The following is a 17704-nucleotide window of genomic DNA, read 5'->3' as shown; positions in this document are numbered from 1 at the left end:
GAGCCTTTTGACTGTAGTCACTGGCGGCTCCTCACCCTGAGTCACCAACAGACCGCCTGCCGCCGCCCTTGCGTTCTTCACCCATGGAACCCCTCTCTTGTGTGCCGCTGTGGTCAACTGCCCTAAAGGGTCATCTCCTCTGCTTCTCCTTCTCGAACTGGGGATGATAACCTCCCCATTTTCTGGTGCCCTGCACCCCCGGATTCCGTACCCCTTGAGGCCAAAACCCAGCTTCCACCGTCGGCTCCTTTAACAGGCTGCACGGAGCCACGGATTGGGCAGTTGGACCACGTGGGGAAGCGCTGTGTCTCCGCTTCTGGCTCCCCCTGGGACTGCACCAGCGGCAGTGCCGCCATTTTATTTAAGAATCCTTTATTTTAATAGTTCTTGAAAACTGCAGCGACCAACATTTTTTAATGCTTTCAGTTATTATATATCAGAATTGATCAAACCAGTGACCGCAGGGCATTGAGGATAAAATCCTTTCCAGTGAGTAATTCCAACTAAAATTACCATTTTTAACAGGCCCTTTATGCTTAATAATTACTAAAATATGAGTAATCTGCTATCCAGACCTGGTACAGAGCAATCTGTGGCATAAAGAATGTTTCACTCACAGTTATTTCATTAAAAACATAAGAGTCGATTATATTTTATTTTCTCTCCCGATATTCGCAGAGTCAACACAAAAATGAGTCAGGCTCCAAGTCTCTGCTGCCGTTACATCTCCACTCCTACATGAATGGGTCAGTAATCTTCTGTGAAGGATGTCTTCAGTCAGGGAGGAAGGAAGAAAGGGGAGGAGGGATGAGGGGTCAGGGGAGGAGGGGAGAGGAATCAGGGGAGGAGGGAAGGAGTCGGGGAGGAGGAAAGAGGGGTCAGGGGGAGGAGGGAATAAGGGTTGGGGAGGTGGGAAGAGGGGGCAGCGGAGGAGGGAACAAGAGGCAGGGGGAGGAGGAAAGAGGGGCGGGGGAGGAGTGCAGGTCAATGGCCAAGAAGCCATATGTGGACAAGGAGAGGAGGGGAGGAGAGGGAAGCTGAGAATTGATGGGGGGGGGTGGGTGGGGAGTAGGTCTGTGAATACAGAGCTGGAGGAAAGGAGACTGAGGGAGAGGGAAAGAGGGAGAGGGGGAGAGATGGAGGAACAGAGACCGACTTACCTGCAGTAAGTCTTTTATAGGGCCATACAGTATGGAAACTACCCAATCAAGAGCTCATTTCCACCAATCTTACTGGAATCTCTCCACATTCCACTCAACTTTTCCTAGGTTCCAGACTCACAAACACAGGTTTAAGGTGAGAAAGATTTCAATTTTTAAAAAATTTAGACATAGAGCACGGTAACAGGCCATTTCGGGCCACGAGTCTGTGCTGTCCAATTTACACCCAATTAACCCACTCCCCCAGTACGTTTTGAAGGGTGGGAGGAATCCAGAGTCTCTGGGAAAAACCCAAGCAGACGCAGAGAGGACATACAAACTCCTTACAGATAGTGAGGGATTCAATCCCTAGTCCCAATCGCTGGCGCTGAAAAGGTGTTGCACTAGCCGTTACGCCAACCGTGAAGAAGGAAGCCCAAGGACACACTTTCAACCCAGAGGGTGCAGAATATTTGGAAAGAACTGCCAGAGGATGTGGCAGTGGGAAAATACAAGTGCAATGTTTAAACATCATTTGGACGGGTGTTTTGATGGGAAAGGCTGAGCAAATGCAGCCAAATAGGATCAGCATCAACAGGCATCAAGGTGAATATGGATGAGGTGGGCCCTTTTCTCTGCTGTACAATTATATCGTTACACTGATATTGAAAGAGTACTGACATTTCATTCTTAAACCTCTTCTCAGTCCACTGACAGACATTCTGTGAACTCCCAGAATTTGGATTCTCAATTTTGGGGCTTTTCTCTTTGACCCTAGCAGCGTGGAGAATGTGGAAGCAAGTTTGTAAAAGTCAAGCAGATCTCAAAGCCAATGAATACATGCTGAATAAGTATGTGACACTTCTTAAAGGGTCTGGTAAAAGCCAAGTTCTCTTCCTTTCAAATTGAATTTTTACAAAATGCAAGGATTAATCAGAGTTCCTTGCGGAATACAAGTTGTTCCCGTTAATTTTCCATGTCTTGGCAAAAGCCTCCACTGCTCTGTTAAAGCCAAGGAACCCCCTGCTTGTTCAGATGCATGTAAAGAGGTTACAACTTGACCAAGAAATGGAGAATAGGTGAATTTCCGTTGCTGTTCTGGCCAGGACTTGCTGCCCACCTTTTTTTTAAATGGAGATCTTTGACTTTATTTTACATGATTTAGATTTTCCAGAGATTCGGGTTCGATCTTGACAACCAGTGCTGTCTACGCTGAATACAACTCTTCTCCCTATGACAACATCCTATGGACATGAAGGGCAGTTGATAAACCTAGTAGTGTAGTTGCAGCTACATAAGCAAGAGACTCACAGCCACCTCGTTGGCTGTGATGTCATAACAGCTGCCCTAGGCGCACACTGGGTTAAAGCCACGAGGCATGGAGGTCCCTCGACGGCGCGAGCTTCCTGTGGCTGCCACACCACGCGGCTGTACAAGTGGGGCCGGTTCGCCACGAGTATGTGTGCCGCCACAGTAGGTTAATTAACTGGTGGGCTGTACTGTTGATGATTCCATGACTCTTTTCTCTGTGAGTGGCATGGGGATCAGTCAAGGGATTTTTTTTTGTGACTGTAGATGCAAGATTTTCTGCAGCAAGCTCCCTTTCAGAATGTCCCACCTCCTGAGTGGATCCTGCTATGGTAAACTGATGTATTCCTGATTATCTGGCTCCGTCGCGTCATGTGACTGTACCTGTGGGGCTTCCCCCCCCCTCCCTCTTTTGACCTCGGATAAAGTCTCTGGCACCCTGACCTTTCCCCAGAAAGCCCAGGTCACAGCACAGGATGCGGTCCCTGTCCATTGTGAACAAAAGCCTGGAGATCAGTGACTCCGTCTCAGCCTCTCGAGTTATTTACTGTGCGTCAAGTGCATTGCATCCCAATCCCACTCATCTTTTTTGTTCTCCTTCAACTCTTTTTCTTATCCATCCCACACTTCCTTTATCCCATTATTATCGACTGTGGCTGCAGCTGGGCAGACCCAAATCCATGGAATTCTCTTCCTTAAACTTTCTTCTCTAGTTCTCTCTCTCTCTCTCTCTCTCTCTCTCTCTCTCTCTCTCTCTTTCTCTCTGTTCTTTCTCCTCTCTCTGCTGGGGTTTCCCCCTTCTTTCTTCTCTCTCTGTTCTCTTTCCCCTCTCTCTGCACTCTCCCTTCCTCTCTCTTTCTTTTCCTCTCATTCTGTTCTCACTCCTCTCTCTCCCCCTCTCTCTGCTCTGTCTCCCCCTCACATACTTAAAGTGGTATGTGAGTGGAAAGAAAAAGGTTGAGAACCACTGCCCTATGCCATCGGTGCTCTGTGATTAGTAAGGGATTTGCTTAAAGTGATACGTGGATGGAAAGAAAAAGTTTGAAAATCACTATTTTAATCGTCCCTCATTGACTCGTTATGTGCACCGTTTCAGAACTCCAAAAGAAGTGGGCCAATGACAATTTTTCTCAAGCAAAATATTTCAGTAACAATTGGGTCTAGAGCAGTGATTCTCAACCTTTCCTTCCCACCCACATCCCACCTTAAGTAATCACAGAGCACCAATGGCATAGGGATTAATTAAAGTGGTATATGAGTGGAAAGAAAATGATTGAGAACCACTGCCTTATCCAAATACCTGAAATCAGAAACGATCCAAAATCCTAATTTTTTTTTTCATCCATTGTCCCATAAAGTAATACATAGTAGAGTCCAGAAATCTCAATTGGAGAGCAGGACAGATATACGTAGAGCATTGCATAGATTTTTCAATATATGTCCACTTCAGTTTATTTGTAAATATTTGTATTGTAATGTGAATGAGTTCATTTTTTAAATGGTGTTCCAAAATCTGAACAAATTCAAACTCTGAAACACATGCATGCCAGATAAGGGGTACTCGACCTTATTACGTGTATTTGACTCCAACAGGAAGCTTGAACCTTGAACTGGACGGAGCAATCATTGGAGCAGACACCTTCTTTCTGAAATTCTGCTTTTCATCAGCAGGGCAATGATGCTGGATCCATGAAGAATCAAGCCTTTGGGCAGCACGATTGGTTTAGCAGTTAGCACCACACCTTTACAGCGCCAGCGATCAGGACAGGGGTTCGGATTCCACGCTATCTGTAAGGAGTTTGTATGTTCTCCCCATGTCTGCGTGGGTCTTCCCCGTGGTCCCTGGTTTCCTCCCACCAGTTGAAACATACCGGGGAGGGGTTCGGATTCCACGCTGTCTGTAAGGAGTTTGTATGTTCTCCCCATGTCTGCGTGGGTCTTCCCCGTGGTCCCTGGTTTCCTCCCACCAGTTGAAACATACCGGGGAGGGGTTCGGATTCCACGCTGTCTGTAAGGAGTTTGTATGTTCTCCCCATGTCTGCGTGGGTCTTCCCGTGGTCTCTGGTTTCCTCCCACCAGTTGAAACATACCGGGGGTTGTAGGTTAATTGGATGTTAATTGGGCAGCATGGGCTCGTGGGCCAAAAATAAAATTTAAAAATAGAGATTGATAGGAATTCGAATAGTCCAGTTATCAAAGGGAGAAGGCAGGGGAGTGGGGCTGAGGGAGAATGGATCAGTTCGTGATGGAATGGCAGAGTAGACTTGATGGACCAAATGGCCTACATCTGCTCCTATATCTTATGGTCACATGGTCTTAATTCCCAGGCTGCGGATTTATCCTCAAAGGCAGACACCTATCATCCTGGACCCAACCTTCCATGTGGAGGGGAGTGGGAGTGGGGGGGTAAAACACGGAAGTCTGCAGACACTGTGATTGAATTGAAAACATGATGCTGGTGAAACTCAGCAGGTTAGAGAGCAAAGATTTAAAAAATTATAATCATCTGTTCAAGTTTGAACCCCTCTTCAAGATATGAGCAAAATGAAGGCAAGCTCCTGAATAAAATGGTGGAGGGGCAGAGTACAAGAGGAAACAGGGGGAGGTGGGGATGGTTCTGTGAAAGGAGATGGAAGTGAAGAACTAGAGGAAAGGAGGCTGAGGGATGGGGAGAATGGGGAGAAACTGTGCTCCCCGATCTTCCTCCCTTCCCCATCCCCACCCAGCTCTCCACCCCCTTCCCTCTCCATTCACAGACTCATAACCCCACCCCCACCCTCAATGTTTGCTAGTGTACTCCTCCACTTGCCCCTGGCCCACCTTCCACCATTTTATTCAGGCACCTGCCTACGTTGCTCATACCTTGATGACCGAAACATTGGTTCTGTATCTTTATCTTTGCTCTATAAAGTACGCTGTTTGACCTGCTGAGTTTCTCCAACCTTGTGTTTGTACTTCCATGGAGGGTGGGGGTGGGGGGGGTGGGAGGCAGTAGTGTTCATCTCCCGAACGTTTTCTTTGTTGTAAAGACTCAGATGAGCTGACTCACTGTTCCCAAAGAGACATCCTTCAAGTCAGGGTGGACTCAAGCTTCATCTTGGCCTCAAACACCGCGCATCCTGGAATATCTTCCTTTGCTCACGATTTGAAGATCTTAAAAAAATTGTTCAATGCTGTTTAAATAAGGTAGAAAAAAGAACATTATTATAAAGTTTAAAAAATAATTAAAAGCACATTAAGATGTTAAAAAAAAGAATTTTAACCATGTAAAATAATTAAAGCACTTAACCTGCGTTAACATTTCCACCCATGACTACTGAGTACAGGCACCATTTAAAGGCAATAAACACAGGGATTAAAGCTAAGTGCATCTCTTCAGAAACTTCCAGTTGTGCCACTGGAATCGACGGTGAGTCAAGTCAAGACAAAGCAAGATTAATGTCCTCTGATTGCAAATGTACAACCCGACGAAACAGCATTCTCCGGTCCTCAGAGCAAAACACGCAGACGCACAACCAGGCAGAACACAGATACAGGCAAACAGTACGTATGCAGGACAAGTACTCATATATACAAAAAAAAATTGCTTCATAAATATGGTTATTGTGAGCAGCTCCTTTGGTCGTTCAGCATTCTCACTGCCCGTGGGAAGAAGCATTCACCTGCATTAACATTTTCGCACAGGAGTGGAGGCAGAATTCAAAGGCTCAGTGGCAATAAACACAGGGATGGGAGCCAAGCGCACCTCTTCAAGAACTTCCTACTGGGCCACTGGGATCAATGGTGAGTCAGCATCAGACGCAAACAGGGGAAATTTGGGGCTGACCAAGCAGCTGCTGGCCATTAATTCCCACTGGACCAGCCAGCTATCAGACAACGGAATCCAACCCATTAGCAAGCCATTGGGAACTCAGCATGTGCTTCACTATTGAAATGTAACATGATTCATGTTTATGATTAAAACAAAACTCACAGGAGGTCACTGCAGAACCATCACTGTAAATATAATTCATGTGTGTCATAAAGACGATCCAGTTTACCAATTAAATACAAAAGCACAGGATGGATTCCTGGAGGCAAAACTCATCCAAGCTGTAAACTATTAACGTCAGTCCCGTTTATGTTTGATTTTAGTGCAACATTCAAAGTAATCGAAGCAAATTAGGAAAATGTCAAAGAGAAGAATGATTCTCCAGTCCACCAAAACATGGGCACATCTCGATGTCCAAAGGAAATAATTAAAATGTTCTGAACACTGTCAGAATTCCCGAACTCATGAACATTTACTTTAAGCCTGGAGACTATAAGCTGTGGTTAAAAATAGAAGTGAGAGGAGGCAATTCAACCCCTCATCTTGCATCTGGGCATCCTCCAACCGGACAGCATTAACATCAACGTCTCCAGTTTCCATTACCCCTCCCCCCCCCACCCCACAGTTCTCCCTCTCTTCCCTTTCCCTTTTCCTTTCACAGCTTTCCTCTTATCATATCCAATAAACACCTATTGTCTGTTGGTCTGTACTTGTCCCCCTCCCCTTCTTCCCCCTTTCTCTCTCCAGTCTCAGGCGCCTGCCCGTTTCTTTTTTTGCTCACACCTTGAAAAAGGGCTCAGGCCCGAAACGTCGGTCGCATATCTTTACCTCCTCTGGATGCTGTGAGACTGGCCAAGTCCTCCAACATTTCTGTGTTTTGAATTCAACCCCTCCTGCCTTCACTGCAATTCAATAAGATCACCACTGATTTAACCATATAACAATTTACAGTATGGAAACAGGGCATATTGGCCCTTCTAGTCCACGTTGATTTACGTGAAACTCCACTAATTCCACTTACCCACTCCCATGCCCATACCCTCCAACCACCTATCGTCCATGTACTCATCTAGCCTCTTCTTAAATGACAGAATTGACCCTGCCACATCTATTTCTTATGGTAGATCGTTCCATTTAGCCACCACTCTATGAGTGAAGAAGCATCTTCCTCTATTACTCCTAAAGTTTTACCCCATAACCCTTAACTTATGACCCCCTTGTATCAATCTCCCCTACCCTCAGGGGAAAGAGCCAATTTACATCTATTCTATCTATTCCCTTCATAATTTTAAATACCTCTATCAAATCCCCTCTCAACTTTCTACACTCCAATGTATAAAGTTTCAGTCTACTCAATATTTTTCCATATTCAAGATACTGCAATCCAGGCAACATTTTTGTAAATCTTTATATCCTTCCTATAATTTGGAGACCAGAACTGCACACATACTCCAAACTTGGCCTCACCAAAGCCTTAAACATTCTCAACAACACCTCCCAGCTCCTTTATTCTATGCTATGATTTATAAAGGCCAGCATATCAAAAGCCTTCTTCACCAGCCTATCTACATGGGAATCCATCTTCAATGAATGCTGAACCATTATTCCAAGATCCCTCTATTCCTTTGCATTCCTCAATGCCCTCCCCATCACTGCATACGTCTTATTTTGGTTATTCCTCCCAAAATGAGGCACCTCACACTTATCTACATTAAATTCCATCTGCTATTTTTCAGCCCACTTTTCCAAACAGTCCAAATCCTTCTGTAGTCCATTAAAACCCTCTTCACTCTCCACAACTCACCCTATTTTTGTATCATCCGCATATTTACTCACACAATTTACCACCCCGTCATCCAAATCATTAATATAAATGACGAACAGCAAAGGACCCAACTCGATCCCTAAGCCACACCTCTCGTCACCGGCCTCCATCCTGACAGACAGTTGTCCACCATGACTCTCTGGTGCCTATCTTCTAGCCACCTCTGAACCAATCTGACTATCTCTATATTAATCCCTAGAGATTGAACTTTCTTCACTAACCTTCCATGTGGAACCTGATCTTTTTCTTCAGTATTTCTTTCCTTCACTAACCCTCGAAACCCTTAATATTCAAAAACCTATCAATCTGCCCGACCACTAAACCTCCGCTGCTCTCTTGCGTGGAGAATTCCAAGCACTCATTTAACCTCTGGGTGAAAAACAGACTTCTCATTTCAGTCCTGAAATGAGACGGCGAGCTGAGATTCTAACACCCCGTTCAGGAGAAAACATTGTCCTATGACACGTGAACTAGAGGGCCAGTGTCATATACTTGGCAAAAGTGTTACCATTTGGAATCTCACTAACTTTTTTGAAAGAGTTCACATCCAAGTTTTCTATCCTCTGATATATACATGAGTATTTTCCAAGAACTGGGGAGTGGTAGCTTGCTGGATGAAAAATGTACTTTTCATTTGTGATGTACAGAGAGATTCACAAGGATAAGCCCAACACATTCTGCTTATTCTAAAATAAAACACCAACTTGCTAAGTTTATTGTAATATTTATCGAAAATGTGGTGATAAAGGACATGATACATGAAAATCCGCAGACACACAAGAATGCTGGAGGAAGTCAACAGGTCACATAGTGTTCGTAGGAGGTAAAGATAGAAATACCAATGTTTCGGGCCTGAGCCCTTCCTCAAGTTGTAAGAAAAAAGCAGACAGGCACCTGAAGTAAAAGGCTGGGGGAGGATGGGGCAGGGGGAGGAGCACAGACAAAAGGTGAAAATTGGACAAGGACCGGAGAGGAAAGGTGAGAATTGCTGGTGGAAGGTGGGGGGGGGGGAGTGGTTTGCTCTGTGAGCGCCGAGCTGGAAGAAAAGAGATGGGGGAAAGGGAAAAGAGAGAGCTGGGAGTGAGAGAAACTTTGGGGTGGGGGGTGGGTCTAACCAAAACCAGAGATGTCCATCTTAATGCCAGAAGTCAAACATGAAAGTCTGCAGACACTGCGGTTAAAGTTAAAAACACAAAAACTTAACAAGTCAAATAGTGTCCTTTATAGAGCAATGGTTGGAGGTACCCAGATTGAATATTAGATGTGGACCCTCCAATTTGTGGGTGGTCTCAGTCTGGCAGTGATAGAAGTTGTTTTGCAAGCAGACCAGTCTCATTCATAGTACAACAAATAGGACTCAGTTTAAGAGTATGAAGTGCACAGGGATGTTTGAATGGAGTAAAAACAACATCATTTTACTATTTGGGTTTCATTCAGGATCTATAAACTGTCTTAAATAACAACACATTTCTTCAAAACTCTACACTCGTGCCTTGTGCAAATGCAATGAGAATGCCCTTGTCTTTGTACTGCAGTAACCTTGAAATATAAGCCAACACCCATCAGTCTTCACAATGTCTTTTTCCATCTGTGTGCCCACTTCCTATCTGTCACTTTTCTGCAGAGCAGGGAGTCAGTACCAGAGGCCATGGGTTTATGGTGAGGGGAAGAGATTTAACCGGAACCTGAGGAGTAACCTTTTTTTTACACAGAGGATGGTGGGTTTATGGTACGGGCCACCGGAGGAGGTGCATGTATGGTTCGGGCAGCCGGAGCAGGTGGGTGTATAGAACAGGCTGCCGGAGCAGGTGGGTGTATGGTACAGGCTGCTGGAGCAGGTGGCTGTATGCTACGTGCCACCAGAGGAGGTGGTTGAGGCAGGTGCTGTTGCCACGTTTAGGAACAATTTGGACAAATCTATGGGGTGGGTCTAAACCAGTGGTGTTTAAGCTTTCTCTTTCCTTTCACATACCACTTTAACTATTCCCTATGGCATTGGTGCTCTGTGATTAGTAAGGGGTTGCTTAAGGTGGTATGTGGATGGAAAACCACTGTTTTAATCATCCCTCATTGATTCGTTATTAGCACTGTTTCAGAACTCCAAAGGAAATGGGCCAATGACAATTTTTCTCAAGCAAAATATTTCAGTAACAATTGGGTCTAGAGCAGTGATTCTCAACCTTCCCTTCCCACCCACATCAATTGTTTGTCAGGATGGAGGCTGGTGACAAGGGGTGTACCTCAGGGTTCAGTATTGGGACCATTGCTGTTTGTCATATATATTAATGATTTGGAGGATGGGGCAGTAATTTGGATTAGTAAATATACAGATTATACTAAAATAGGGGGAATTGTGGATATTGAAGAGGGTTTTCAAAGATTGCAGAGGGATTTAAACTGCTTAGAGGAGTGGGCAGAAAGATGGCAGATGAAGTTTAATGCTGATAAGTGTGAGGTGCTTCATGTTGGAAAGAATAAAAACCAAGACATATGTGGTAAATGGGAGGGCATTGAAGAATGCAGTGGAGCAGAAAGATCTAGGAATAACAGTGCATTGTTCCCTGAAGGTAGGAGCTCATGAGGATAGGGTGATGAAGAAGGCCTTTAGAATGTTTGTCTATATAAAGCAGTGCAGAGAATATAGGAGTTGCGAAGTAATGATGAAACTGTACAAGGCATTGGTGAGGCCAAATTTAGAGTACTGTGTGCAGTTCTGGTCACCAATTTATAAGAAGGATATTAACAAGATAGAGAGAGTGCAAAGAAGATTTACAAAAATGTTGCCTGGGTTTCAGCATCTGGAATACAAGGAAGGATTGAGCAAATTAGGTCTTTATTCCTTGGAATGTAGAAGGCTGAGAGGGGATTTGATAGAGGTGTTTAAGATAATGAGAGGGATAGATAGAGTTGATGTGGAAAGGCTTTTCCTATTGAGAATAGGAGAGATGGATACAAGAGGTCATGGGTTGAGAGTTGACGGGCAAAGGTTTAGGAGTAACATGAGAGGGAACTTCTTTACTCAGAGAGAGGTTACTGTGTGGAATGGGCTTCTGGGAAAGGTGGTGGAGGCAGGGTCAATTTTGTCATTTAAGAAAGAGTTGGATAAGTATATGGATGGGAGGGGGATGGAGAGATATGGGCAGAGTGCTGGTAAGTGGGATTAGAGGAGGGTACTTGGATCAATGTGGACTAGAAGGGCCAAATTGGCCTGTTTCCATGCTGTAATTGTTATACGGTTATATGGTTAAGCAACCCATTACTAATTACAGAGCTCCGATGGCACAGGGATTACTTAAAGGTGGTGTGTGAGTGGAAAGAAAAAATTTGAAAACCACTGGTTTCGAGGAATATGGGCCAAACACAGGCAGGTGGACTAGTGTTGGTGGAACATTTCAATCGGCATGGGCAAGTTGGGCCAAAGAGCCTATTTCCACTTTGTGTGACTCTATGTACAAATCCTTTACTACCTCAGGCTGAAGCTCTTGGTAGACTTCCTCCACTGAAATCATAACTTTGTCATAACTTTATCATAAATCATAACTTGTTATATCAAATAAAATTAATGATCATATCAGGTCAGATTAAATTTTACAATGATTACAGTATGAAAGATGTATTTGACCCTCCAAGCCAATCTATAATTATATTCTCTTTGGCTTGGCTTCACGGACGAAGATTTATGGAGGGGGTAAAAAGTCCACGTCAGCTGCAGGCTCGTTTGTGGCTGACAAGTCCGATGCGGGACAGGCAGACACGGTTGCAGCGGTTGCAGGGGAAAATTGGTTGGTTGGGGTTGGGTGTTGGGTTTTTCCTCCTTTGCCTTTTGTCAGTGAGGTGGGCTCTGCGGTCTTCTTCAAAGGAGGTTGCTGCCCGCCAAACTGTGAGGCGCCAAGATGCACGGTTTGAGGCGTTATCAGCCCACTGGCGGTGGTCAATGTGGCAGGCACCAAGAGATTTCTTTAGGCAGTCCTTGTACCTTTTCTTTGGTGCACCTCTGTCACGGTGGCCAGTGGAGAGCTCGCCATATAACACGATCTTGGGAAGGCGATGGTCCTCCATTCTGGAGACGTGACCCATCCAGCGCAGTTGGATCTTCAGCAGCGTGGACTCGATGCTGTCGACCTCTGCCATCTCGAGTACTTCGACATTAGGGATGAAAGCGCTCCAATGGATGTTGAGGATGGAGCGGAGACAACGCTGGTGGAAGCGTTCTAGGAGCCGTAGGTGATGCCGGTAGAGGACCCATGATTCGGAGCCGAACAGGAGTGTGGGTATGACAACGGCTCTGTATACGCTTATCTTTGTGAGGTTTTTCAGTTGGTTGTTTTTCCAGACTCTTTTGTGTAGTCTTCCAAAGGCGCTATTTGCCTTGGCGAGTCTGTTGTCTATCTCATTGTCGATCCTTGCATCTGATGAAATGGTGCAGCCGAGATAGGTAAACTGGTTGACCGTTTTGAGTTTTGTGTGCCCGATGGAGATGTGGGGGGGCTGGTAGTCATGGTGGGGAGCTGGCTGATGGAGGACCTCAGTTTTCTTCAGGCTGACTTCCAGGCCAAACATTTTGGCAGTTTCCGCAAATATTCTATGTCATTACAAAACACATTCTTTTCTTTGTTTACATTTTTTCTCCCAGCAGCAGAGATCGAGGAAATGTTGGAAGTCTTTACCCCATCTCATCCTTGTGAACAAGGCCAGAAGGTGTCTCCAGGTATCCTACAGGGGAATGCAGGGATGACCGGCCTACACGGGCTCTGGTCAACTTCCGGGCAGTGGGGAACATTAGGAACGAGGAGATAAGCTCGGTTCAACCAGCCGGAAGCAACTAACATGACGTCGCACGTGGCTTCTCACCAACATTCCAGAGAAGTGGAACTGCAGCTTGTACAGAAAGCCGATTAAATTTGATGAAAAGCAGATCAAAATCTAAAGGTAAGGAAAGCATTTCACTGCGGTAGGTTGTGTGATCCACAACAAGAGCTAACTAACCAGCAACGTTGGCTCCAGAGTCAGCCAAGTGTTGGCTCCAGCCTTAGATATGCAGACACATGGCATTTAATCAACAATAATACTTTTTAGGATACTTTGCCAGAGATCATCTATGCTTCCTTTCCCCACCTCCAGAACCATTTTAATGTTTCTTCTGAGAGATTATTTTATTTTCAATGGGTGTAAGGTTAATTGGGTGTAATTGGGCAGCATGGGCTTGTCGCCCAAAATAGCCTGTTGCCTTGCTGTATACATGCATGCATGCACAGACATGAAAGCTCACAAAATTTAAAAAGTTTGAGAGTTTTCATTAAGTTGTGATTTTCGGGTGGTCTGGATTTCTGAAAAGCAGAATTTTGGACTTCAACTGTATTTATTTCACAATAATTATTTAATTTTATATATGTACATACGTACATTTGACTCGATGTGTACTATGTCTGTATGTGTGCTTGCATGTTTTTGCACTGAGGACCGAAGAATGGTGTTTCTACTTGTACAATTGGATGACAGCACTTAATAGCCTGACTATGCCTGGGATTGTCTGATCTCGGAAGCTAAGAAGGCACAGGCCTGATCAGTACTTGGAGGGGAGACCGCCCAGGAACACCACGTGCTGTAGGATTATGTGAGGTGCGCTGGACAAAGTGGAGACTCTCTGTCTACCTTACAGTCAACCAAAGTTAAAGAACTTCATGCATGTTACATTATAAATGTAGTATTACATGACAATAATGGAACCTTTACCTTTAATACACCAGCCTGCTGTTCATTGACTTCAGCTCAGCATTTAATACAATCATTCCCAGAGGCTGGTGGAGAAACTGTCCTCACTGGGACTCAACACCTCTCTCTGTAACTGGATTCTAGATTTCCTAATAGAAAGACCACCGTCTGTCCAGGTCGGTGGAAGAATGTCGAGCATTGTCAAGCTGAGCACTGATGCAGCACCTCAGGGCCATGTGCCCAGCCCCACTATTGTTCATGCTACTGACGCACGACTGCATCGCCAGATCCAGCTCCAACAGCGTCATAAAGTTTGCAGGTGACACGACAGTCGTCGGCCTCATCAGCAACAACGAGTCGCACTACAGAGAGGAGGTGGAAAATCTTGTGGTATGGTGCGAGATTAGCAACCTGAGTCTCAACATGGACAGGAGAAAGGAGATGGTTGTGGACATCAGGAGGACCAGGAACAATCACCCTCCACTAATACATCAACATCTGTAGTGGAGAGTCTCGAGAGCTCCAAGTTCCTTGGAGTTCACTGAACCAGTGACCTGTTGTGGACACTCAATATCTCCTCACTTGTCAGGAAGGCGCAACAGCAACTGGACTTCCTGAGAAGACTGAAGGGAGCGAGGCCACCAGCCGCCATTATGTCAACCTTCCACATGATCTCTATTGAGAGCCTCCTAGCTGGCTGCATCACAGTGTGGTGCATTAAATTGGAGAATTGAATTGGAGGTCAATCCTCAGGTCCATAAGAATGTAGGGAGACTGGAGTCTCCCTCCCCCACCCACGCCACCCCCCCGGCCCTCCAATCGACATGATTGGCTGGGATCGTTGTCTGAAGTGGGCTCGCAAGATCATTAAGGATCCCCTTCCACCCTGCACGCAGCACTCCCATCGGGGAAGAGATACAGGAGGATCGGAGCCAGCACCACCAGGCTGAGGAACAGCTTCTTCCCACAGGCAATGAGAACGCTGAACGACCAAAGGAACTGCTCACACTAACCCTCCGAAACTTTTAAAGAAACAACATTATTTGTTTATTTGTAGACATGAATACTTGTCCTGAATATGTATGGTTTGCCTGTAAGTGCGTTCTCTCTGGTTGTGTGCCTGCACCGAGGACCGGAGAACGCTGTTTCGTCAGGCTGTCATTGTGCAATTGGATGACAATAAACTTGACTAGACTAATAATAAACTTGAACTTGACGTTTTGTTAATGCCTGGAATTTCACATGTAAAGGGTCATTTGGGTGAGAGTGATAACTTTATGGGACAGAGTCTGTCAGGAACGCAAACCCATGACTGTGCTACCAATTCAGCCTAGAGAGCGCACAAAGTAATAGCTAAAAACTGTCTCAAGTCATCCATTTGGATGCAATAATTGTTACCATCTTTAGCTGTATGTTCCAATGAAATCTTTATATCACTGAAAGAAAATGACTTTTCAGGGATCATCTGTCCTTATTACAAAGCAGCAGTGAACAATTGTATAATTGGCATTCAGCTGCTGGTTAATGATTTAATGCAAGTTTCAGTCATCAGATACATTTGGCCCGGAGACCTTTGAGATCATATTCATTTGTGGCAAATGGATATAATCTTTCATCATTCAAACATGCTCCTACATTCACTCTCCACCTCCTTGTGTCCACACCATTTAGATCACAGGCCAGCTGGTGTTAAATTGCCACGTATAATGCATGGTTGAGTTTATGTCGGCCGAAGAGCAAAGTCGAAAATCCAATGCCACAACTATTTAGCACCAGTAGCTTAGGGGCTTTAAATGCCCCTGGAGAGAATCAGAGCCGAATCGCTGAATTAAAAAGAAGTTAATTGCAAGAATTGTGATTTTATTTCGGTCAAATGCTTCGGTTAAAAAAGAAAATGGGCGGTGTGATTGGCGTAGCGGTTAGTACAACGCTCTTATGCGCCAGTGACTGGGCTTCGCTGTCTGTAAGAAGTTTGCAAATTCTCCCCCTTGATCTGGGTGGGTTTCCTCCGGGTTCCTTCCTTCTAGAAACGTACCGAGGGTGTAGGTCAATTGGGCGGCATGGGCTCGAAGGCCTGTTACCATGCTGTGTGCCTACATTTAAATTTAAAGCCTATCCTGTTTGCCAAGAATCTACTGTAAATTCACAAAATCAATGTAGAACCTGATTGTGAGACTTTTTTATTTACCCTAATATTGTAGAAGAGTGAATGTTACTTCAACCAAATTATAGACAATATAAATGTTGCTGCACTGACCTAAACAGAAAGAACTCACTATAACATTGGTCAAAAGGTTCCTTTTATTGTTATGTAATAATACAAAAAAATGTCTATATACGATGTACCACCCACTTTTGCCTGCCGTGGAAGCAAAGAATCGCCATTGGCATTGCTCGCTGCCCCTAATAATAAAAGAAAGAGAAGCAAAAGAGAGTCCCGGCGTGTCCGTGGATTCCCATCCAGCACTTCCGCAGCCTCACAGATTCCTTCAGGAGCCCAAACTCCAGATCCAAACCTCCGGCATGATCGGGAAGACTGTCAGCGCCCAAGGCCCTTTGGGAGGCCTCGGCGGCGCCCTCAAATCCCGGAACAGGCTCAGGGCAGGAACGGTTAGTGCCAGCGATGCGTTCGCATCCGGCACCATCTGTCAGGACTTTGTTCATTCTTTCCGTGTCTGCGTTTCTTCCCACCCTCCAAAGCATGCAAGGTTGTAGGTCAATTGGCTGTAATTGGGCGGCACGGCCTCATGGGCTGGAAGGGCCTGTGCTGGGCTGTATGTCTAAGATTAAAAATTGAAATTTAAAATATAATAAAGACTTTAATGAAACTGCACTTGATATTTTGTTGTCAGACTCCAGAATGAGCCCTGTAATAGTAAAATTATGTTCCCTTTACTCCGTTCCGACTCTGTACCTCGTACACTCTCCTTATTTGAGTCTGAGGGGCCTGTGGAATTCTGTCCTCCTCAGTGCTTTTTCCACATGTGGTTTAACTAAAGACTGGAACAGCCGTCAACCTCGTTGACTTATCAAGGCAGGGTGGACCACGGAAAGGCCTATGGGTAGGATCGGTCTCGGGTGGCGTGTCCAGCCAGCAGCAGCCAATCAGAGCACGACAGTAGTTTACCCCACGTGGAAGAAAATTGCCAGAGAAAGTCAGCAAAGGTAAAAGAAACTTAACCGAAGTTTCGGGCTTGAGCCCATCATCAAGGTGGGAGCGAGAAGCAGGCGGGTACCTGAATAAAATGGTGGTGGGGGGGGCGGAGGGAACACAGGTGGGAGGCCATCAGGGGATAAGGCAGGGTGGGCACGAGAGAAAAAGTTGTGATGGGGAGGGGATATCTCTCTGAATGGAAAGGTTGTAGGGGGTAGTGGAAGGGTGGCGGGTTGGGGGGGGGGAGTCATCCCCTCTGCCTATCACCTCCTGCTCTCCCACCCATATCCACCTATTATCTCTTGCCTATAGGTCTGTGCTCCTCTCCTTGCCCTTCCCCTCCATTTTATTCAGGCCCCTGCCTGCTTTTCATTCCTACCTTAAAGGCATAGACCTGAAATATCAATGATCTTTGCTGCATAAAGAACCATAGAACATAGAATGTTATAGTACAGAAAGCGGACCATTCGGCCCATCTAATCTGTGCCAACTGTCATCTCGCTAGTCCCACTGACCTGCTCCCATTCCATAACCCTGCAGACCTCTCGCATCCATGTGCCCATCCAACTTATTCTTGCAACGCACGATCGAGCCCGCGTTCACCACATCATTTTGCACTCTCTGAGTGAATAACACCCCCCTAATGTTCCCCCTCAACCTTTTCCCCTTCAGCTTAAAACTATGACCTCTCATATTTATCTTCCCCCAAACTAAGTGGAAAAAGCCTTCTCACATCCATTCTCATAATCTTGTAA

The 17704-nt window shown here is 45.4% G+C and overlaps 1 long non-coding RNA gene across 1 annotated transcript in view; it reads right to left on the bottom strand.

Moving 5' to 3' along the window:
• LOC138754058 (uncharacterized) overlaps positions 1 to 17704 on the bottom strand; it is a 29485-nt gene that overhangs the window by 8407 nt on the left and 3374 nt on the right. The window contains exon 2 of the long non-coding RNA XR_011351554.1: positions 5497 to 5620. This is a non-coding gene — a long non-coding RNA (uncharacterized lncRNA). The remainder of the gene's footprint in view (positions 1 to 5496; positions 5621 to 17704) is intronic.

This window comes from Narcine bancroftii, chromosome 2 (assembly GCF_036971445.1).
Source record: "Narcine bancroftii isolate sNarBan1 chromosome 2, sNarBan1.hap1, whole genome shotgun sequence".
In the NCBI taxonomy this organism is placed as follows: Eukaryota; Metazoa; Chordata; class Chondrichthyes; order Torpediniformes; family Narcinidae; genus Narcine; species Narcine bancroftii.
The sequence above is the reverse complement of the archived record's forward strand: the minus strand, read 5'-3'. Positions and strand labels throughout refer to the sequence as shown.